Here is a 23990-nt window from a genome sequence, read left to right as displayed (position 1 = left end):
AACTGCTGTTATTTAATCTAAGGACCAAAACATGCCTTTGTTGTTGTGTACTCCTACTTCACACACAGGAGCTGTCTGCCAGGCCAGAACACCTTGAAGATATTTTGGAACTGCTTCTTGGGCTACACAGCTTCCCTGAAGATCACATTTCTGAAACTTTCCCAATGTTTAAATGTTAATACTAGACTCTGCTTGACTGCACCTATCTTTGGTGCATTGAAGAAAGAGTTGGTAAATCTCTTTGTTTCTTTAAAATCTTTAGTATTCAGGAGAGCCCAGTAGAAGATGTGGGAGCAGGTGTATCTTCACCCCTGGACTAGCTGGCCAGGCACTGAGCATTTGTTTCCTTCCCTGCAGTTGTGATATTTCAGACCCTGTATTCGATGTTGACACCCTGGTTTCTCCCAGTCCTACTGAGGTAAAAGACATTTAAAATGGAAGAGACCCAGGTGGCAAAAAAGGAGTTAACTCTCGCACCTTGTTTCTACAGTAGTCCCTGTTGCTTTTCAGTAAGAGCACTCTGCTCTCCAGGTCATGTCTGCACTGCAGCATTACAAGTGTTCCTGAGTCTGCCTTTTTCTTCCCACTCCAAACACTGGTATTAATGACCATCCTGCTATCCCCTGACATCTTCACGGAAATATTTCATGCCTTCCTCCTGAACAATAAAGTCTTTAAACATTGAAAAAAATTTCCATCTGTTAGCGCTCTTTGACACATGCAAACATGGCAGTAAGTTATGCTAAACACTTTTCAATCCCTGTGTTTTCTTTCTTACACTAAAGCTCATATCTCTCCATTTTTACCTTGCTTCAAACTGAAGACAGCTTGGTTTAATTTAATGGTAGCCATGTGATATTCTAAGGAAAGTTGAGGGACAGACAAGGGACATGTACTACTTTCATGATATACATACATAAAATAAAAAAACTCTAGGAAGTCTAGAGAAATCATGCAATGATGACATTTCCATTCCACAGCTGTGAGAAGGATCCTCCAGCTGTGAGAAAATTGTGCATTTTGGATTTTCCAAACAGAAAGGTAAGAGTCTGATCATCCCATATCTTATGTAAAATCACATTTATTTTTTTGCAGATTAGGCAATCGATATTCTAAGTTTTACAATCTTTAGCATTACAAGCTAAAAAGAGTAAAGGCAGTTCTGTGTATATTATCTCTGTTGTGTCTCTTGTATTGTTTCTGTCTTATCCTTGGGAGCTAACAAAAGTACAAACTGTCATTTACACATGTATCCCTACAAGGGTGCATGACTGTACAGAGCTTTGAAATGGTGAGATTCTTTGCAATGCAAAGATCGCCTGGATTGCATTTTGTTCTTGTAGGCCTGGTAGAAGGCATTTTGCACGCAAAATTATTTGTACTTGTAGGCTTGTGTACACATGTTCACAACACACTCATAAAAGCGCTCCCTGTATTCATCATTAATAAGTTTAAACACTGATGTTAACTGCATTTCTAAAGACAAGGAAACACTATCTCAGACTGTGAAAAGATGCTGATTTCTTAACAATTCCTGCTACTTTCAAAGTCTGATTGTTGGCTATCTGCTGAAACTGTTCTTTGAAAAATACTTTCAGGGATCAGTCAAGTGGAGTTAAACCGACTGAAATTAAGGTTTTGGCAAAATTTAATACTGAGACCTTAAAAGCCTTGGAAAGCTTCACAGATATGAAATATATTTTATCCAAACATTTTTAGTAAATTTTTGTAACTGTTTTGGATTTTTTTTACCATCATCACTGATTAGTAAGGAATATGTGTACAAAATGAAACAAATCTGTTTCTTCTCTTGCTTTAGCTATTTCCTGGTGCTGCTTTGCCTCTGTTTTGTGATGAGATGTTGATACTGCAGAATCTGGATTGCGGTGTGCAAAATAATTCAGTGAAAGAAGCTAAACGTTTCAAATATCCCAATAGTCAGCAAACTGGAGGAAACTGAGACCTGCTTCAAATAACTTCACAGAATCACAGAATCACTGAGGTTGGAAGGGACCTCTGGAGATCATCTAGTCCAACCCCCCTGCTCAAGCAGGGTCACCTAGAGCACATTGCACAGGATTGCATCCAGGCGCGTTTTGAATATCTCCAGAGAAGGAGACTCCACCACCTCTCTGGGCAACCTGTTCCAGTGCTCTGTCACCCTCACAGTGAAGAAGTTTTTCCTCATGTTAAGATGGAAGTGTCTGTGTTTCAGTTTGTGCCCATTGCCTCGCGTCCTGTCGCTCGTCACCACTGAAAAGAGTCTGGCCCCATCCTCTCGACACCCTCCCTTCAGATACTTGTACACATTGATAAGATCTCCTCTCAGCCTTCTCTTCTCCAAGCTAAACAGGCCCAGCTCTCTCAGCCTTTCCTCATAAGAGAGATGCTCCAGTCCCCTAATCATCTTTGTGGCCCTTCGCTGGACTTGCTCCAGTAGTGCCACATCCCTCTTGTACTGGGGAGCCCAGAACTGGACGCAGTACTCTAGATGTGGCCTCACCAGGGCTGAGTAGAGGGGGAGAATCACCTCCCTCGACCTGCTGGCAACACTCTTCCTGATGCAGCCCAGGATACCATTGGCCTTCTTGGCCACAAGGGCACATTGCTGCCTCATGCTTAACTCGGTGTCCACCAGCACTCCCAGGTCCTTCTCAGCAGAGCTGCTTTCCAGCAGGTCAACCCCCAACCTGTACTGCTGCATGGGGTTATTCCTCCCCAGGTGCAGGACCCTGCGCTTCCCTTTGTTGAATTTCATGAGGTTCCTCTCTGCCCACCTCTCCAGCCTGTCCAAGTCTCTTTGAATGGCAGCACAGCCCTCTGGCGTATCGGCCACTCCTCCCAGTTTTGTATCGTCAGCAAACTTGCTGAGGGTGCACTCTGTGCCTTCATCCAGGTCATTGATGAAGAAGTTGAACAAGACTGGACCCAGGACTGACCCCTGGGGGACACCGCTAGCTACAGGCCGCCAACTAGACTCTGTGCCACTGAGCACAACTCTCTGAGCTCTGCCATTCAGCCAGTTCTCAATCCACCTCACTGTCCACTCATCTAACCCACACTTCCTGAGCTTGTCTATGAGGATGCTATGGGAGACAGTGTCAAAAGCCTTGCTGAAGTCTAGGTAGACAACATCCACTGCTCTCCCCTCATCTACCCAGCCAGTCATTCCATCATAGAAGGCTATCAGATTGGTTAGGCATGATTTCCCCTTGGTGAAGCCATGCTGACTACTCCTGATCACCTTCTTTTCCTCCACATGCGTGGAGATGGCTTCCAGGATGAGCTGCTCCATCACCTTTCCAGGGATGGAGGTGAGGCTGACTGGCCTGTAGTTCCCTGGGTCCTCCTTCTTGCCCTTTTTAAAGACTGGGGTGACATTGGCTTTCTTCCAGTCCTCGGGCACCTCTCCTGTTCTCCATGACCTTTCAAAGATGATGGAGAGCGGCTTAGCAATAATGTCCGCCAGCTCCCTCAGCACTCGTGGGTGCATCCCATCAGGGCCCATGGATTTGTGGGTGTCAAGTTTGCTTAAATGATCTCTAACCCACTCCTCCTCCACCAAGGGAAAGTCTTCCTCTCTCCAGACTTTCTCTCTTGCCACCAGGGTCTGGGGTTCCTGAGGGCTGGCCTGACCAGTAAAGACTGAAGCAAAGAAGGCATTCAGTAACTCTGCCTTCTCTGCATCCTTCGTCACCAGGACACCCACCCCATTCAGCAAAGGGCCCACATTTTCCCTAGTCTTCCTCTTGCTGCTGATGTATTTGAAGAAGCCCTTCTTGCTGTCCTTGACATCTCTAGCCAGATTTAATTCCAAACAGGCCTTAGCCTTCCTCGTCGCATCCCTGCATACTCTGACAACATTCCTATATTCATCCCAAGTGGCCTGTCCCCCTTTCCACTTTCTGTAGACTTCCTTCTTCTGGTTGAGTTTTGCCAGGAGCTCCTTGCTCATCCATGCAGGTCTCCTGCCTCCTTTGCTTGACTTCCTACTCATAGGGATGCACCGCTCTTGAGCCTGGAGGAGGTGATGTTTGAATATTAACCAACTCTCTTGAACACTCCTTCCTTCCAGGGCCCTCACCCATGGGATTCCTCCAAGTAGGTCCCTGAAGAGGACAAAGTTTGCTCTCCTGAAGTCCAGGGTTGCGATCCTACTTGGTGCCCTGCTGCCTCCTCGCAGGATCCTGAACTCCACCATCTCATGGTCACTGCAGCCAAGGCAGCCCCCAGCCTTCACATCTTCCACCAGTCCTTCTTTGTTTGTTAGTACGAGGTCCAGCAGCACACCTCTCCTTGTTGGCTCCTCCACCACCTGTGTCAAGAAGTTGTCACCAATGCTCTGCAGGAATCTCCAGGACTGTTTGTGCCTAGCTGTGTTGTCTTTCCAGCAGATATCGGGGTGGTTGAAGTCCCCCATGAGAACCAGGGCCTGGGATCATGAGGCTACTTCCAGCTGTCTGTAGAAGGCCTCATCGACTTCCTCTTCCTGATCAGGTGGCCTGTAGTAAACACCCACAACAGTGTCACCCATGCTAGCCTGCCCTTTGATCCTTACCCATAAGCTCTCGACTCGCTCTTCATCCACCCCTAGGCACAGCTCAATACATTCCAGTTGCTCTCTCACATAAAGAGCAACTCCACCACCTCGCTTTCCTGGCCTGTCTTTCCTAAAAAGCACGTAGCCATCCATGACAGCACTCCAGTCATGCGAGCTATCCCACCATGTCTCTGTAATGGCAATGAGATCATGGCCCTGCGACCGCACACACATCTCTAGTTCTTCCTGTTTGTTCCCCAAGCTGCGTGCATTGGTGTACAGGCATTTCAGGGAGGTGATCGAGCATGCAGATTTCCCAGGAGGGATACAAGAGGATCCTCCACAGGCACATCTCATGTGCACTTCCCTGGCTGCATTCACCTGCTGGAGGCATCCTGACTTGAGCAGTCTTTTGCCAACTACCCTGTCACTATAACTCTCCCCTTCCCCCATCTTTCCTAGTTTAAAGCCCTCCTTACCAGGTTGGCCAACCTGTTGGCAAAGACCTGTGTGCCCCGCCTTGTGAGGTGGATCCCATCTCTCGCCATCAGTTGTCGATCTTCAAACAGGGTCCCATGGTCGTAGAAACCAAAACCCTGTTGCCAACACCAGCGGCGCAGCCAGTTGTTAACCTGGAAAGTCCGTCTCCTCCTCCTCTCATCCATCCCCCTCACTGGCAGGATTGAGGAGAAGATGACCTGGGCTCCCAGACCCTTGACCACCATCCCCAGAGCTCTGAAATCCTGCTTGATGGTCTCCAGTTTGCCCTTGGTGTCATTGGCGCCCACATGGAAGAGCAGCAGTGGGTAATAGTCCGAAGCGTGGACAAGCCTTGGCAGTCTTTGCATGACATCTCTCACACGAGCCCCCGGCAGGCCACAAACCTCTCTAGACAAGGGGTCAGGTCTGCAGATAGATGCCTCCGTCCCCTGTAGCAGGGAGTCCCCCACAACAATCACCCGCCGCTTTTTCCGGGTGTTCCGGCAGGGCACAGGGTCTGTTGTCCCGGTTACTTCCCTGGCAGCCATGCCCATCTCCTCCTCATCCTGGAGGGCACTAAACCTGTTCTTCAGCTTCAGGTCTTCAGGAGGAGTAGGAGCCTTTCTCCTCCCACGAGCAGCGACCAGTTTCCAGCCTTCTTCTGTGATGTTATGATGTACCGTTTCACACGGCACAGAGCCCTCTGGCAACTCCACTGCTGCAGGGGGTTGGGACTCCTGGAGCTGTACAGTCTCCGAGAATACCCTGTCTATCTCTTGCTCTGCTTCTCGGATGATGCGCAGCCTACTGACCTCCTCCCGTAACTCCCTTACCTGACGACACAACTCGTCAACAGCAGCACACCTCCTGCAGGAGAGCTGGCTGCCAGCCCAGGCCTCCTGGAGAGGCCCCAAGCACTTCCTGCAGCCTGAGACCTGTAGAGCCGCATCTACTGTCAGAGGGTCAGTCTGGGTCCAAGCCTCTGACGCAGCAACTCCAACAGTCACTGGGGAACGCGCTGTGCGGCGTGTCACGACCATACTTGAGGAAGTGTACACCACAGGGAACAGAAATGAAGGTCCCTTCGCGCGCCCTTCTGCGCGAACTGCTGCCTCTGTTCGCTGCGTCTGTTCGCTGCGCTCTGGGAGCTGCGCTCTAGGCCTGGCTCTTATATAGGCCTCTCCCTAGCACTGACTCACAGGGTGCTTGACCGCCCAATCAAGGGCCACTGGGATCAAAGGCCCCAACCCCCTCTGGTCAGGGGCAACCCAGAGAGCTCGTTAGCAGCAGCCACTCCTAGCTGGAGCTTTTCCCACGAGCTTTTCCCAGGAGAAGTCAAGGCCTCCTGCAGTTGTCCTTGCCTAGCTTCCCCTTTCCTGTTCACAGCGATCACCTTCTAGGTCCTCGGGGGTCCTCAGAAAGCCCACAACTTCCACAAGATCCTCAAGTTCTAGTCAGAGCCCAACCACTGCTGCGCAAACTGCTGCCTCTGTTAGCTGCGCTCTGGGAGCTGCGCTCTAGGCCTGGCTCTTATATAGGCCTCTCCCTAGCACTGACTCACAGGGTGCTTGACCGCCCAATCAAGGGCCACTGGGATCAAAGGCCCCAACCCCCTCTGGTCAGGGGCAACCCAGAGAGCTCGTTAGCAGCAGCCACTCCTAGCTGGAGCTTTTCCCACGAGCTTTTCCCAGGAGAAGTCAAGGCCTCCTGCAGTTGTCCTTGCCTAGCTTCCCCTTTCCTGTTCACAGCGATCACCTTCTAGGTCCTCGGGGGTCCTCAGAAAGCCCACAACTTCCACAAGATCCTCAAGTTCTAGTCAGAGCCCAACCACTGCTGCGCAAACTGCTGCCTCTGTTAGCTGCGCTCTGGGAGCTGCGCTCCTTGCTGAAGTTTCAGAAAGTTGTCACATATTAAAGTTGCCTGAATTTTTTTAAAAGATCTGAGTCATTCAGAAGAATTTGCAATACTTCAGCTTTAAGAAAACCTTTTTTAGTCTTTGGAAGTCTTTCAGCTTTCGGTATAGCTATAAAAGACTAATATTTTCAAAAGAAAGCTTTTGCTTTTCTTAATATTCTTTTGCTAGGTATATGTTCTTAATGGGAATGGGAGGGTATACTTTCCACACTATCAGGAGATGCACTGCACCGAGAAAGACAGCCCTAGAAAAAGCACGGAATTCTCCCTGGAGATTCTGTTTGGGAGTGTTACCATATTCCAGATGTTAGCACTGATTCGAATGTAGGTAGAATGTAAACAAAATCCATGTGATTATTTCTGTTTAGACATTTGGATGAAAAACGCTACTATGATATAGGCAGAAGTGCCACCTAGAAAGTTTGCTTTTCTAGGAAAGAGAGTGGTCCCATGTACAATACATTTCATAAAGATTGACAGGTGGTCAATACATGGATGACATAAAAGTCATGAAGAGAAATTAGTAGACCCATCTAAGCAAAATTAAAAAAAAGTCTTTAATTTCAAAGAACAAAGAGGAGAAGGGATAAATAACTTTTGTTTTAAAGGTGGCATCAGGTCACAATGTACAGCAAGGAGCAGCAGTGACGGTCTCTGTAGAATATGCAGTCATGACATGGTTTTGAAGAAAGCAAGGTTTGATCTAACAAAGGTTGTTCCCTAGTGGTTTGTGTCATGTCACACTGACTAAGCAATTTGACTTGAGCTTCAGCATCATGAGTTTGAAGGAGACTTCACACTTTCAACTGTTTGAAGAAGTTAGAGGCTGAGAAATAAAGCCAAGGACAAATGAAATTACAGGTGGCATTTCATGATAAGGAAGCAGCGAAATATTGGCCACAGCACTGGCTAGTTAGGAATATAATTAATATTATATTATGGTATATACCATACTAGGTGTATGCATACTATGCATACTAGGTATATAGTATATGCATTTAATACTTCATTTATAAGAAATGAAATGCATGATTCTCCATTTTTTTCTCCAAAGCAATTATGGATTTCTGTGTATGCAAAATATTGCAGTAGTTTATATTATTTTGAATTAGAGTACCCCAGTTATACTATGTAAATCTACTCTTTTGGTCTACTGAGAGAAAATGTAAGCATTCAAGCCTGGTAAAATTAGCTGGTCATTGACTTAATTCACTCTGATTTTATTACAAGGCAATCAAAGCCTGCCCGGATAAAACGTTCGCAAAGCAGGGTTGTGTAGAACTTGAAGAGATAAATGTAATCCAGACTTTTCTCACTGAGCATGATGCATAGAGAATAACTTATCTGATTGGAGTATGCATACACAACTGCCCCAAGAAATCAGGGAAGCAGCTACTTCATTTAGTGTTACTCTAATCCTATAGGGTTCTACAGAAATGTAATCTGCCAAACACCTTTCCGGTGTCAGTGGTCCAAGAGCTGTATACACATTTAGTTAGCATATACGCTATACTAGCCAGCTTGTGATTATGCTTGAAATGTCTGTGTACAAATCTGGTAGCGTATAAATGAAAGTTGAGCTAGGGGAGAGATGGGTAGAAGACACATTTGTTCAGGATTACAGCATATGTTTAAGAAGACTGTCCTTATAGTGACTGTGTTCATGCTTCTTAGATCTAAAGTTATTGTTTCCCCACAGATCTGAAAAGTCACTGATGAGTATCTTACAGGCAGAGCTAAGGAATATGCTTTTTCAGTCCAGAGTCAGAAAGAATTTTGTTCTTGCCATTTTCAGCTCTTTCCCTTGTAACCAATAATCTGTGGATTTGGAACCCTAGGGAGAAAAAGGTTTCTTTAGGATCCTCTTTAGTGACTTTATTAATAGAGATACTATATCTCTAAACCTTCAGCTAGAATGATTTGTCTATTGGAAATGCTGTCACTTTGTGTAAGTGAGTTCTTCTTTTGTTATGAAGCACAAAACAATATATAGTCAGCACTGAAGTAGTTAGAATTAGTATCAGATCACAAGGCAAATTCTGTGCACTTGAGGCAGCAGTGAATGGGACTGAGAATTACACAGCAAAGCAAGGAGTCTTTGCTGCAAGCATGAAGCCAAACTCCCAAAGGGAACATGTGGAGCAACCACCTTGTGAAAAAGTGGAAGAGAGTAAGTGTCAGTTGACAAATGCGCATATTGGATTTGTTGTTCGACTCCACTCTAGGGGCTAGAAGTACCATGTATTCTGAATTAAAAATCAAGTGCTGTCTTAGAAAGGAACCCTATGTGATTGTAAACATCTATTGGTCATAAAGTTCCCAAGAGAGTAACCTGACAAGGGTATAGTCTCATTGCAGAAGCTGCCACGAGCATTGCTTGTCAAAGCCAGAGAGACAGACTTCATTGCACTCTGCTGCAAAAATACAGAAATAATCACAGGCACCCTTTGCTGGTAGTTGGAAGAGAAATTTTTTGATACTTGGAGGTGACACTGGAATTTGATTTTAAGTCAAGTCCTTCATTCTTTCTTTAAAATAAAAGGGATTAGAGCAGACAGTGACAGTTCTCTGCACTGCAATACAAATGAAGGTCTCTGCCAAAATGCAAACAGGGTGGCTGGGATGAAAAAGCGGTATCGTTCCCAACCTCCTACTTCCCTACCTTCCAGCAACTGGAACACATAGGAAAATCTGTAAGCTCAGCTTTATTCCTGTAAGTGGACAGGGGAATCTGAACAGGAGCTATAAAATGCTTGAAGCTCAATCTTTTGCTCAGGGACGTCCTGTGCAATTTGCCTTCTGTGTGGAGTGAAAGCGTAGCTAAGAGATGCTGTGGCCTAGACTCTGGCCAAGAGCAAGGATATCAAGGTGGACTGGAGCACCATGAGATGAAGGGAGCTGAATACCAGGAGACTGTAAAGCAGCCAATGATATGGAAAGTGGAAATTATGCATAACTAAGTAAATATAATAATATCAGAGAAGTTGAAACACCCTTAGCTTGACCTATTTTCTGGGACTGTCTTGTCTTAGTAGAAGTTGCAATATTCTCAGAGCTGCTTAGCTTCACACTCTGTTCCTGGTAGTCCCTTTATAAGCCCCAGGAAGCAGCAACATCCATCATGGCCAATCTGGCCACATACTAACATGGGTGTCATCTGCCACTACGCCAGATGTTGGGAGTTGTCTGATGCCGCTCCTCTCAGTTCTGCCCTGACAAAGAAAGGCCATTGTACAGGGAAAAATTGGCAGGGGATTCTTCAGTGACAGTGAGTCCCACACACTTCAATTTTTGCTTCCTCATATTTCCTAATCCCTCTTTTTGGAGTAGGGATTTCATCAATATAAGACACTACAGATGAATTTAACTATGTGTGGATTACACCAATTTACACATTGCCTCTGAGTTTGGCCCCAAGTGTGACTCATTTTACGTTCAATTTCTTCATCATTTATTCCATTCTGGCTGTGGGAAGAGTTGTATTTTTTGGTGTCAGGTAACATGGTAACATGCTTCGTTAATTAAATAAAACAGCCAAAATAAATATTGGGAAAGTTCCATCTTGCCCTTAACAAAATAATGTTTAAATCCAAAATAATCTTCTGAAAATAGATAATTTTCTAGATTTTTCATTGTGGATGCCTTCTATTTTTTTCTTATGAAACAGCTTCTGGTCATTGCTGATCAATACAGGAGAATAGGTGAGAAGCAAGAGCTGGAGAAAAGGTGTGAGTAAGATTTATGAAATAAATACATCTTAAGGCTGTAAAGACGTTCTTATCTATGTGACTTGAAAGGAACCTTCCATTTGCATCTATGGCTGAATGAATGTGTGGTGTCTGTGAAATTAAGGTACAGCTGCTTTATGTGACAGGTTTGCCTTTATACAGTAGGTAAAAATCTCCTCTCGAAAAGGTACCTGCGATATTTATTGACCTCTTCAGCTTAAGCCCTCTGTTATGTAAGCAAAATTTTCTACAGGGAGCATGAAAATTTCAACTTATTCAGTAGAATTTTATATCTTCTCATACAACCAGAAAGTACTTAAACCAAATGAAAAAAAATCTAAATCACTGCACTTCCTTTTTGTAATTGTTATCACCTCTTCCCCCACATTTCTCATTTCTCATGAGTGATCTGGTACAATTGTCATGCTATCATGTCTGTTCTGTATACATGTCAGCAAAGTTGACAGAGAAATAGATGCGTCCCATTCTCTGTTGGTTGAAACTTAAACAAACTGGATTTCACATCCAGGGTTTCCTGCAGAAATATTTGTTGTCTTCATGAGCTCTTCTAAATGCCATAACAGAATTCAATTACATGCACTATTTACTAAGTAAATTTGTAATTACTACTATTCTTCAGTGAGATGAAACAAGTTCTCTAAAAAAGCTCAGTAAAAATTTTTACTGAAAAAAATACCAGTCTCTGCTCAGAAAACAAAATAAATACATAAATACAAAGAAGAGGAAACATATAATTCAGTTTCACACACAATGAAAACATTATGTATTTCTCAGCTCTGCAGTTTTTTTACTTACTCCTTTCTTACAGGGAGAACCTGTGTACTATTTAATGATTTTTTCAACTGAAAAAAATCTTTTCTTAGCCAAAATAGCAAAAGAACAGTTTGGTTCTGAGAAGTGTCATGCCACGATGCATTTCTGTGAAAGAAGAACCACTGTATTACTTAGAGGAAAGAAACTGGATGTAATAATCAAATGACTGTTGTCTGGGAATGCTATTGTTAACATAAAACAGATTTTAAAATAGCTCTCAGTTTTATGTACTTTACCTCTGAATGAATTCAGAGATCTGTGTCATACTCATGTGCTGCCTGAATTTTACTGATCTATTTTTTCTAACTTATAAGCCTTAATAAAAGTCAATAATACATGTTGTGTTTGAAGAAAAAATAAAGTGTAAAGGTAAACATCCAATAGCTGCACTGCATATTCCCATTCAACCTGTCAAGCAGGAAATGAATGAAAACCACAATGTGTAAAGTTTACTGAAGTGTGAAGAGCTTTTAATAGACCTTTTAAACACAAGTGCTTGAAACTAGGGTCTCAAAATCCTTCTCCACTTAGTCATAGCATGGCAGGTTACACTTCTGTATTACATTGTAAGACACTCATTTACTTCTTTCCAGCTCTTTCTGTGAAACATTACATGATGAAGACATTCTATGTAAACTATGTTCATTCAGACTTTGCTGAAATTAACTTATAAAAAGCTCACTTCTAAATAGATACAATCACTTATTTCTTAATATCTAAAACATATTAAGCAATGGTCTTTCCATTCTACTGGTGTTCCTAGATCTATTATGCACATTAGAAATATTTTTCCTGTACTGCAGTCTAGCAAAATAGGGAGCTGAAAGAGAATTCCCTGGTTGCAGTGGAATAAGACGTTTATCAAGGAAATAAAAGAAATTGTCATAAACTGGATATATATCTTCCATTATTGATCATTGCCTTGGAATTATAAACGCCAAAGCTGTGCCTGTGCTTTCAAGTAACATCTATAACCCGCACATTAGATCAATAGCCTTGTCAAACTCCCTGACAAAAGCAGTTGTTAGCAGGGATACTGATGAACCAAATAGCACACTGAATTCATGCATCCCAGGCATATTCATGTGCACTGGAGAGAACAGCCCTTTGTACAAGTCATCATTAATCTCCACACAGGACATTGTGTCTAATGTATCTCTAGTATATCTGTAATATGACTCAGGCAACAGCAATTCAGGCATGCCTTGTTTCTTCTTGTCAGGAATACTGAAATAAATTTCTTTTGTACTCTTTGGTTTACCCAGAAGTTCTCGGTGGGGAAAGAGACAGGCCTACTGAGCAGTGCTTTGCTCATTCAGCACTATTTACCTCTACTCAAGCCTCTGCACTAATCACTTCTGAACTGAATTCCTTATTAGAAAATAGTCAGAGAAAATAGTTTCCAGGCAATATCCCAGTGTAACACTAAAGAACAGTTAGAAGAGCTTTACCATTGTTTCTTAGGTCTGAACTGGCTACAGATCCATAGCATTACCTGCATTTGAAGATCTTTAGATCCATCTTTTGGCAGCTCAGAGAATCTGAACTTCGGGCATTTCAGAGCATTGTGTATTGTATTTCCCTGGTACGCTTTAGATGAAATTCAAATCCTGTGCAAGTCACTAAAAGCGTGTGCAGAAGTATATAAGTACATAAGAAGTTCTAGTTATATCAAACAGAGTACATTTATGCTTAAGCTAAAACACTCTCCCTGAACTGGGGTTATGTGAAGAAGTGTAATATTATGTCCCAAATCAGTAGGATTCTGTGCAGATGCCCTTAGTTACACAGAATCTGCAGAAGTATTTTAAAAGAAAATGTATCAGATTATAGACTTTTTATATCTTAGTGTTTTCCTGTTCCTGCAATGTAATTTCATGATGAGATAAATTCATTTCTGTACACTAACTGCTTGTTCTTAAATGGCAAACACTGTAAGTAGGAAAACATAAAAAATAGTTTCAAAAATCACTTTTTATGTTTGACCTTCTAAAATATGTTCTTAATCCGATTTAAAAATATATTTGCTCTTAGTGATCCTGAATTACATTTTATAATCCAATATTAGAAGCCAGCCAAATTTGTTCACATAAATCCCAATGATCTTGTCTACTGTCATGCTACATACTAGGGAAAAAGAGAAGGCATATTTATCTTTTCACTAGAGCATGCAGGCAAACCAAGCGAGCTTTTAACTTGTTGAAAGAAAAAATTTCTCAGAGGTACAGAAAATGACAAAATCAGTGAAGAGCTGGTTGCCAGGGAGGGGGGGGGGGCAAAGGAAAATCATCTCCCTGTGTTTTTGTACTGAATAACCTAGAGTTTTTAGTATGAAAGCTTTCTTTCGCCTTTTTCCTAGGGAATGTAGTATAGACCACAGGAAATGAAGAAATGTTTATCAAGCTGTCTCCAACAGCAACTAGATGCTTCCAAGGAAGATATAAATTCCCATATTCACTGGTGGAGGAGGAAAAAGGTAATATTTTTCTATCCTCAGGCAAAGTATAAAAACAAAGAGACAGAAGAGTCCTTCTTAAGCTATCCCTGATGCAGGTGAAACAATTCAGTACTACTAAAAACTGAGTTTCGGAAGCTGTTTGACTGAGATTGCCAGTAGATTTGGTGCTAGCTAAGTTTTACACAAGAGTCTGAGTGCATAGAGTTGAAGAGCTGTGGGTTCAAGAACAAAAGTCAGGGAAGCATTGTGTATCCAGACACATCCCAATGTTGGATTTCCTCTATGATATGCCTGGAGTCCAATTAGAAACTCCACTTCTTTCTGTTATGTGGCGAACTCATGTCCAGTTTAAGACAAAGCAAGGCACTGGGAAAAACCTCTGACAGCTTTTTGGACCAGGAGGAATGTCTCAGAGCTTCAGCAAATGGCAATGGCACCAGAGCAGTTGGGAATTGTCTGCTTGTGTCTAACTGCTGAACCAAACAGTACAGCTCACAGACATATGGGTTCTCAGTCAGCATATATATGGAAAGACGAGTTAGGGAAGTGAGAGAGAGAGAGGCCACATTTAAAAGGTGCTACTTAAACCACGTCATTGCTTGATAAGAATTTGCCGGGGAGAGAAAAAGAAAGGGTAACTTTGCCCAGCCTGAAAAGCTAATTACAGAAAGACGGAAAATAGGTCAAAGATGGCTTTGTCTCAGGACTTGTACGCTTTTTCAGAGCCCTCTGATTCATTTGTGCCTTTTTACAAATAAGGTGACTATGGTGAAGAAATTATTTGGATGAGGCTGTGTTCATTACTGGCCAACTTACGTTTGAAGATGATAAACTAGGAGTGAGGGTTGCTAGAGGCAGATGGAGCTCAGAGGAGCTGCTACAAGACCAGAGAAACCTGAGGCCAGGTCTGAGCTCTCCAGAGCCGTGTGTCTCAAGAGAAAGATTAAAGAACACAGCTCTAATTGATGGTAACCTATAGACCTTGCATCAGGACCAGCCCATCCACATTGGCTTAAAAGTAGATGGACTAAGCAGTTGGGTACACTTAGAGAACACCGATATGTCTACTAAAAAAAAAGTGGTACACTGTGACACTTTTTCACTGAGAAAAAGGTATTCTCCATCTTGGCTGAGAAATACTCTCAACATGACAGACTCCTCTGACTACTACAAAAGGGGAAGCTCTATGTTTATTCACTCATCCTACAGCCTATCTTACCCATTTCTCATCTTCCTACAATGTAATAGAAGGCCCAGAAAGCAGGAACAGAAGACAACGTAACCTTGGGAAATAAAGACCATGCAGCTACACCTGTGCAATTGTACTGGCAATCCAGGGGTACTCATTCACCAAAATGACATCTAGTGCAAAGACACCATTTAGTTCTTTGTTTCCTTCTGTGGCAGAACTGCATTGCAACTACCTGTGCTTCTGACAAAAGCAGGCTTGATACGTCTCTATTTGGAGCTTTTTAGCCCCAGCTGGATTGAGCAGAGAGCGCAGCAGCATTCAAAAGCTGAGCAGAGTTTGCCAGGGACTTTGAGAGCGCTGTCTCTCCAGCACACTGAGTGGCATTTATTTGGGTCCAAGTCAAGGATTTGAACTCAGATTCTGAAACCTGATGTCTTCTGTACTAATTCTGCCCAGCTCTTCTATTTGTAACCAGTCCACACTGATGATCCCATACTGTGTTCTTCCAGCCATTGACATACATGATTTTATCATTTGTAACTGCTGAATTCATTGCATAAATATTAATAAGCTGGAGTGTTGCAAGACATCAAAGTGATATGTGATTTGCTGTATCATTTTCCTATGAAGTACTTTATAAATGATGCATTAATTCCATCAGAATGCATCTCTTCAACAAGGCTCATTAAGTCTGATGGTTGCCTACTTTTCTTTAGATCTTCTGCATAGGAAAAGTAAATAAAAGCCATTTTTATTTCCTTGAGTGCATCCCCTACCACCTGCCCTGAAAAAGAACAAGCAATTTTTTCCATTTGAGGGGAACTTTTTCTCCCTATCACCTGAAAGGCTATTGCATTGCAGAGTTTCCATGCAGTAAGTTTACAGACCTTTTATATCACCGTCTCTCTGAAATGAACTACACTCCAGGCCATATCGACACCCTATGGGCCTGATCAACACTTAAAATATCCTCATACAGGTAGCTGGGATTTCTTCCAAAAGAGAACAGGCTGGTTATTGTAAAGCTCACTTTTCAGCCTGATACGTTTTCCAAAGCAGACAAGGACCCAAACTGATTAGAACCGCATTTGTACTCTTGACAGGAAGAGTAAACAGTGGTAAGAGGATATGAATGAGTGAAGTTAGTTATTTTTAGACAATAGATGAGATGTAAATGTTGTTGTACAGAAACTATTAAAAGATGAGCTGCAGTATACTTTACAAGTACTTTCATTTAAGCTTGGTCAAATGAATTTTCTGTGTAGAACATGGTATGTCTCTAGGTACAGTTCTATCATTTTTCAACACTGCAATTAAGAGTTTAACAAACAGTGCTCCAAATGACAGCAGCAGAAAGCTACGCTGACTTGTGGTTACGCGTGGTCAGGCTGCGCCTCGTCAACTGAAGCATCCCTCAGCCGATGACTGCAGGCAAAGCAAGCGTCAGAAACGCAGCAGTGTCTAAGAGCGCTTCCCCAGTGGGCTGGCAGGATTGCTACAATTGTCTCACATTGTCTCATCAAATCCCCTCTTCAGCGGCAGACCAAATATCAAGGCTAAAAAATGACAGCAAGGTTTCTGAGCATTTCTCTGTTACATGGGTAGTGATGCCACACGGCAGTTTGAGAGTCACACTGGGGGTTCTTCTTCCAGTTGCTCAGAGCTGAGTGACAGCACGTTTGGCTCTGCGGTAGGTGATTAGGTGCATTGCATGCTACAGTCCAATACCTAGCACGTCAAGGAGAGTGGGGAAGTAAGTCAAATATCAAGCTTAGTCTCCAAAAATTGTAACAGGAAGCTTGGTGAGACAATGAAAGTTTCCAAAAAGCCACAGAAAGGGAAAAATTGTTAGTAGCTCACAAATGACCAGGTAATGAAGTGCTCAGGGTAATCTAAATAGAGGCATGCTAGATTTGCATTCTCAAAATATTATATATACTAATTACAGTGTACTGTATTTATATCATGCTCATAAATTAAGGAACTAAAAAAAAGTCATGTTGTTGACAAAAGCTTATAAGTCTAAATTACAACAGTTTCATGCTAAACAACATGTTTTGTTTTCAGTATTACTAGTACTGTTCTCAAATTTCCATGAGATTTCCCTTCTCATTTTTGCCAATTTTTGCAATATTTCTCACATACATGAATATGTCCATTTGTATAGATATAGAACATACTTATAGATGAATCTAAATAAAGAGCCACCTGTAAAACTGACCCTAAGAAATCCATCTTAATGCTCTCAAAAGTGACAAACATGCTGAAAACTTTTTAGAATAAAAATATTAGGTATTAGTTATAGAGCAAATTACTCTTATACTGCTCAATTTGCAACAGAGTGCCATTGACTCTGACCCAGGATTCATTACAGAATATGTGATTAGCCACAATTGCTGAGTTTCAATTTACAGGCAGCTGTGGATTATGGACAATGAATAATTGAGACATAATTAGCTAATTAAGATGTCAGGGAAAAGTATGGTTAGCTAATTCAATGAGTTATTTAAAAATGTGGTCCTGAGCAGATGCTTTTTAAAAAAAAATTGAAGGGCCTATTTTTAATATTGTTCCAACTTACCTACTATTTTTTGTGCTACATGCTAACAATGGTGGGTAATGGGTTTTGAGCTGGCTATTTATTTTACTGGATCACTAGCTATCAGTTTCACTAGTTAACCAGTGCAGAAAATGATGCTTTTTCTTTCTGTTTGACTGAGAGATTGTGACTGCAGTTTCTCTGTTGCTCTTTTCTCTTTTTTTATAATCTCCCAGTTCTGTTTTAGGATCTTTTGAATAGTTGTTGTCTATCCCTTGCTGAAAACAGAAGTATATTTTCTAACACGTATAATACAGTTCAGAAACCATATTATACATAACCATGCCTAAGAAGTGATGCCTATGTGGCATATACACAAGTGGGGACACCCAAATATGCCTCCAGCACAGCTATCCCCATAGTTCAAAACTTTCCCACTGGAGTTACTCCCATAATTCATTCATCTGTCACACCATAAGCATTTCCACCACTGACAACTACAGTTGTTCGTTTACAGGTGAAGTGAGGTATTGTGCAGCACTCACTGAGCCTCCTTTTCTTTTCAGCACACCAACACAGGCAATAACCATACCATGTATTTTAATTTTCCTATCACTTAATAGACAAAAACATTCATTAATATTAGTCATCAGGTAGAATCTGTAATTATAGGATTTTTATAACATTTATATGTAACATTGTATTAACTGTGGAAGACCTGCATCAGTTATAGGATACTATCTTGGGAGACTTCTATAGCTGCCTGTTAAAACAAACTTTTTGCAAAACAACAGCTAAATGGGATTAGAACAATCGCTCAATGTAGCTGAATGCTTTTTTTTTTTTCCCCAGGGTGAGGAAAAACACTTTTTGCTGTCATAAAAAGGACAAATCATAATCAGTCCGTCACATATAATATGACAATTTGCAATGCTTGAATGGCAGAAGGCCAAGGACATATTTCAAACATTGCTATTGATAGAACAGTTTTACAGTAGCTCCCAATTTCTGTGCTGGATAAATGTCCCACTTGAAGACAGTAGTATAACAGATAGCCATGAAGGCTTGGTGCACTGGAACCAAAAGAGTTGCCTGATTAGTTTTGGTCTTGAAGCTGATAATTTTTAAACATGCATGGAAAATCAACTTCTATACTCCAAGGATCAAGCCCAAACTAGCAGGTGTACATTTTGGCAACTGCAAATGGTATAACAAAAAAGGAAAACTTTCTATATAAATTGACGGCTATAATTTTAACTAAAAGGGTGGCAATCTGTGTCCAATGGTTGAGCACTAAAACAAGGATACAAACTTCACATCTGCTTTTGAAATTTCTTAAAGGCACTTAATGAAGTGCTTTTCACAGTTCCTGGAGATGATGGCCATTTTTAAAGTCAAAAATTCCGTATACATTTATAACTACATTTATTGGATTTATGGGAAGACATATGATAAATAAATCTTTCCACTGAGTCATTATTTTATATTGCTTGATATACAGAGAAGATGAAAAGAAAAAGAAGATAAAGAAGATCAAAACTATTCCTCCTCCATAATGAGTAGGAACACCAAAATGTCCAAAACAATCCTGAGCACATCATAAAGTCTAAAATTTAAAAATACTGAGAAAGCCATAAAAGTGTTGCTGTTACAGAGGATAAAGCAAAAATACAGTGAACTTTCTCCTAATTAATCAAAACTGTGGTTCTGTTCTGTAAACCATTCCATAGGATTTCACACTGATTTTCTTCCCATAATTTCTACATAAAGTATGCTCAGCTTACAAGTAAACAGTTCATTTTTTTTGTCTTCCTACAAAGCCTTGGAAGCGCATCCTGCTCTCTGAAATGCAAGCCAAGCCTTCTGTTTCTTGTGAATAATCACCAGTTAAAGGCTCAGCCTGCTCTGACACACGAATAAAACTGATGCTACTTGGGAGTAGCTGACTGGGATTTGCGATGAAACAGGAGGACAAACGGGATCTTGTTCAGTCTCTTACAATTAGCTGCACTGCAGCTCCCTCTTAACTTGGTCTTGCAGGGCTTGAGGGAGAGAAAAAGCAACAAGTAGAATTGATTTTGCCAGAGGAGGAAGCAAATGTGACAATACTCCAGTGAGCACATTTGTAAAAAATTGCCATTTTTACATAGAATGATATGTGGAGGTAGGAAGAGACCTTGGCTGGTCTTTGGTCTAGACCCTGTTCAACTGCATTCCAGTATTTTCCAGACCAATTTCCAAATTTATCAAAATGATTTTGAGAAGAGATTGTACTGCTGGTTTTGTGCTTCAGTGGGTTGCCTATGGGGCAGTCAGAATGGAAATGCTCCCTATTTTTTGTGATGCATAATTGGGTCTTCTGAATGGGGTTTTGCTTGTCCCTTGTGGTCTCTTCTAGTCCTCTGTTCTTAAAAAATACAATCCTATCCTTCAATGAACTCATTGTGCCTCAAAGTATGATGTCTTCTACAAAACTAATAAGCATACTTTCTACTCCATCATCTAGGCAGCAAATGAAAATATTAAATGGCATCGGACCCAAGACTGCTCTTAATCCACAGCGTAGTTTTGACAGTGAACCATTGATACTGTGCCATGACTAAAATTTTGCTTATGAAAATGAAACATTAAGCATCGCTTTTATCAATGTTAAGATAAATGACTTGTCATTTCCTTTCATGCCCCTAAGACTTTTAGCCTATTTAGAGAGGGAAATTTGTGCAGTTTGACATAAGTCAGTCATACCAAAGCTGTGGATGCTATCCTGTGTCATGGTGTAGCTGGAGTTCCAGTTCAGCTCTTCTTTGCCCAACTGTGGCAGATCCGCTGTAAAAACTACCGCAACCTTTGCAGATGCCCTGTGGTCATATTAGCACACAAACTGGCCATGGATTGGACAAGAATATGTTTCCCTCTGCAAGCTCCAAAGCTGAACTACCCTTTCTAACATTTATCAGAGTTAATATAAGAATAGCAGTATCAGATCAAAACAAAACTCCATTAGCCCAGCTGACTCTGGCAGTAGCCAAAAGCCTAGAAAAGCCTAAGAACAGATCAAGGATTTAATCATACTTCTCCAAGACACTTGGCTACTCCCCAGAAACATGCGGCTCAGAGACTTTTGGAGCCAGGACAAACAGCACCCTGAGGCAAGGTGCTCCACACCTTAACTCCGCATTATCCATAAACCAGCCTCCTTCGTGTAGTACCTTTCACATTCAAGCCTCATTTAACATCCCATAGATGTGTTTGGGGGGGAGGTATTTTTTTTCTCTTACTGAAAGAAGCAGTGAACAATTTTTCCATGCTCACCTTCCCCTATGCTTCCTAGATATCTATCACATCCTTCCAGGCTGAAGAGTCCTAGCCTGATTTGTTGTACTTTGTATGGATGCCATTCCAAATCCCTGAGCATCCTTCCCTAAACATTTACTTGTGTCTGCATTAGTTTTCCTTCTTGACATGGGGGAGGGGAAAATGGGACAGGACACATGAGTTCAGATGTGTGCACGCCAGGGATTTCTGCCACGGCATAATAAAGCGCTGGTTGTTGTCTACTCCTTGTCATCAGAAGGTCTCAGAGGAGAACTGCCTTACTGAAGCTTCTCAGCTCTTCTGACAGAGTGCAGAACTGGTTGGTTTTTGAGATGTTATTATGAGCCAGATTTACAGTTCTTAAGCCCTATCACTGGAGTACTGTTAGTATTTGAGAAACGAGAATTTTATCTGAAAATAAAGTAGGATTGCAGCCCTCAGACTTTGGAAGAAAAGTCTGAAAACAAAATAGCTCTAGAAAGAAAAAAGAAAATGAGAAGTCACCACATTATTTTTTTTTTAAGTTAAAGGTCTTATGATTTTAGGCCAGTGTTTGAAGAAATACAAGACTGATGGGCAAATAGTGCATTCCAGTTTCCAGGTAATACATATAGACATTGCATGTTAATCTTCTTAACAAACTTACCAAGTTACATCTTGAAACCACAAAGGTGTTTTTTTCGCCCGTTAATACAAAAAGACTGAACTAGAAAGCTTCCATTGATTAAGAACCTTCCATCTTACATGAATTACTGGCCATTTTATACCCAATTATTTTGGTACCAACCACATCCTTCAGCTTACATAGCTCTTCTCTCTCTATGTTTATCATTCATTTCCCTACATTAAAAAGCAAGCCAAGCTTTTTTTGCCTCCTCTTATGTAGTTGAATCTCCATTACTTTGATCTGCCAGTAGCTTTTCTCTGCTCCCATTCCAGCTTGAATTAATCTTCACTAAACACAGATAAGCAGAACAGTGCACAGCTATAGAAGATTGGGAAGCCCTTCCGAGATCCCCCTACTCAAAAAACCCTCTGAGAATGGCATTACCAGGCCAGTGGAAATATTTCACAAGATGCAGCTTAAGATTACAGCTGTTTTTTTTGTTTTTTCTTTTTTTTTCCTTGCTTCATGATACTACAGACAAATTTTCACTTTGTGATCAGCTAATTCTCCAAGATCTCTCACCTTCTGTTTTGTTTCAATCAGCTGGTTCAACATTATAGCAGAAATTCCTGTTAGCCCATCAGTATGTGACTGTCCACTGTTGTAATACTACATTAATTATATATGCATTTTTCATACATTCAGGATTATTCAGTCCTTCATAAGATATTCTTATCCTTCTTTGTATTAACAACATTTTTTAACTTTGTTAGTAACTATCATTACATACTCCTACACTTTGTGTCAAATCACTAGTGGAAACATTCAACAGTCTTGAATAAGGACTTTTTGAATAAAGAATGTCAGTAAAGGCTGACAGTTCTTGAATGGATCCCAACTGTCTCCATCTTAACTAATTAAATTCTTTACATGAAGTCATGCAAAATCCTTTAAGGGACTTAAAGAAATGAGAAATGAGATTGATTTTGATCTCCTCCTCTCAGAAAATTAGTTATCCAAGAAAGTTGATGCATTTGTTTACTAAAGTGTAAGAAGGGTAAATTCAGGATGCATTTTAGTTTCCATTTACTTCTACACTTTTAATCATTTTTAATATGTTCTAGAGCCTTGTACATTACTGAGGTAGACAAACACATCATGTAGTTGCCCAGATCACTTTTTGTTCTCTATTTCTTAAATGTATACCCTGTGTTGACTGTTTTCCAGTTATACCTTCCCTGATTTATTGAAAACAGATTTATCGAAAAATTCTGCTGCTGGACCTGCAATTTCATGTGTCAGTTCATGCAGTATTGCAAGAAGGAGATTATCTAGTTCCCCCAACTCAAATACATTAAGCTCTTTGACTTTTAGTTTCCACTTCAGTTGTTGTAATTTCCTTTTCCACTTTCCCATAGCTATTTTGCCTCTCTTCTGTGTTCAGTATCACCATTCTTATTGAAAATTGATCAAAAACTTTTAGGAACACAACTAGTGACCCATATGTGACTCACTGGGATCGTTAAGTCCAGACTCTTACAATCACAGGTAACAATACAATCCAAAAAATTTGTAGGATATCTGTGCTGCTTTAAACAACACTGAACACAGCACTCTTCACAGTATCTGATAACTTAAGACAAATAGTACAGAAGACCAAAGGAAAAAAAAAATCCAAAGCTGTAATATACCATGGGAAAATAGTAGGAGAAACCAAAACCACTGACAAGGTCAAAGGACTTGCAAGGGGAAAGAATTTCTTTTCAGTTGTCCAACTGATCTCCAAGAGATTTTTAATGTCATTATCATTAAGCATGCCCTGCCCAACATACCTGAAATATGGCCAGTTCCTGACTCTGTAAAAGAAGGTCATTAGCCCCAGGGGGAAGAAGCAGGGACTGCTTCTGTTCTCTCTCCCCTAGAAAGCGAGAGGGAAACTTATCTTCTTGGCCCCTGCTGAAGACCAGGAGAAAATCTGAAGTCTTGGGTTAATAAAAACAGAAATAATGTGCAGTAAGCATAATCAATAGAGAGCAATCATCTGGTTTTCTTCCTTTTTCAGAGACTTTTTAAATCTCTACCCTGTTTATAATGTACAGAAACCTCATGTGTTCTTGTCTTGTTTTTTCTTTATTTATGGGCTGAAGATTCAGACTCAGGCATGAGAAGCTTAAAGACTAACCTTAAATATATTCTATTGGACCTTTCTACCAGCAGAATATCACCACAAAATATTTACACTGCCCACTTTTGCCTCAGATAAGCTCTTTATCTGTAAAAAGAGTTGAAATTCTAGCTATGTGGGATGTGGTGTCTTTCACAAAAACAGAATAAAACCTGCACTACAGTAACTATTCATGTCCCTTTAATTCTTAATAAGACA

At 41.3% G+C, this 23990-nt stretch overlaps 1 long non-coding RNA gene across 1 annotated transcript in view; it reads right to left on the bottom strand.

Annotated features, from left to right (window-relative positions):
* LOC106484609 (uncharacterized) overlaps positions 1 to 23543 on the bottom strand; it is a 104726-nt gene extending 81183 nt beyond the window's left edge. Inside the window, exon 1 of the long non-coding RNA XR_001292593.2 lies at positions 23440 to 23543. This is a non-coding gene — a long non-coding RNA (uncharacterized lncRNA). The remainder of the gene's footprint in view (positions 1 to 23439) is intronic.
* Positions 23544 to 23990: the final 447 nt, after the last annotated feature.

This window comes from Apteryx mantelli, chromosome 2 (genome assembly GCF_036417845.1).
Source record: "Apteryx mantelli isolate bAptMan1 chromosome 2, bAptMan1.hap1, whole genome shotgun sequence".
Lineage (NCBI taxonomy): Eukaryota > Metazoa > Chordata > Aves > Apterygiformes > Apterygidae > Apteryx > Apteryx mantelli.
Note: the sequence above shows the minus strand (reverse complement) of the source record. Positions and strands in the feature narration are given on the sequence as shown.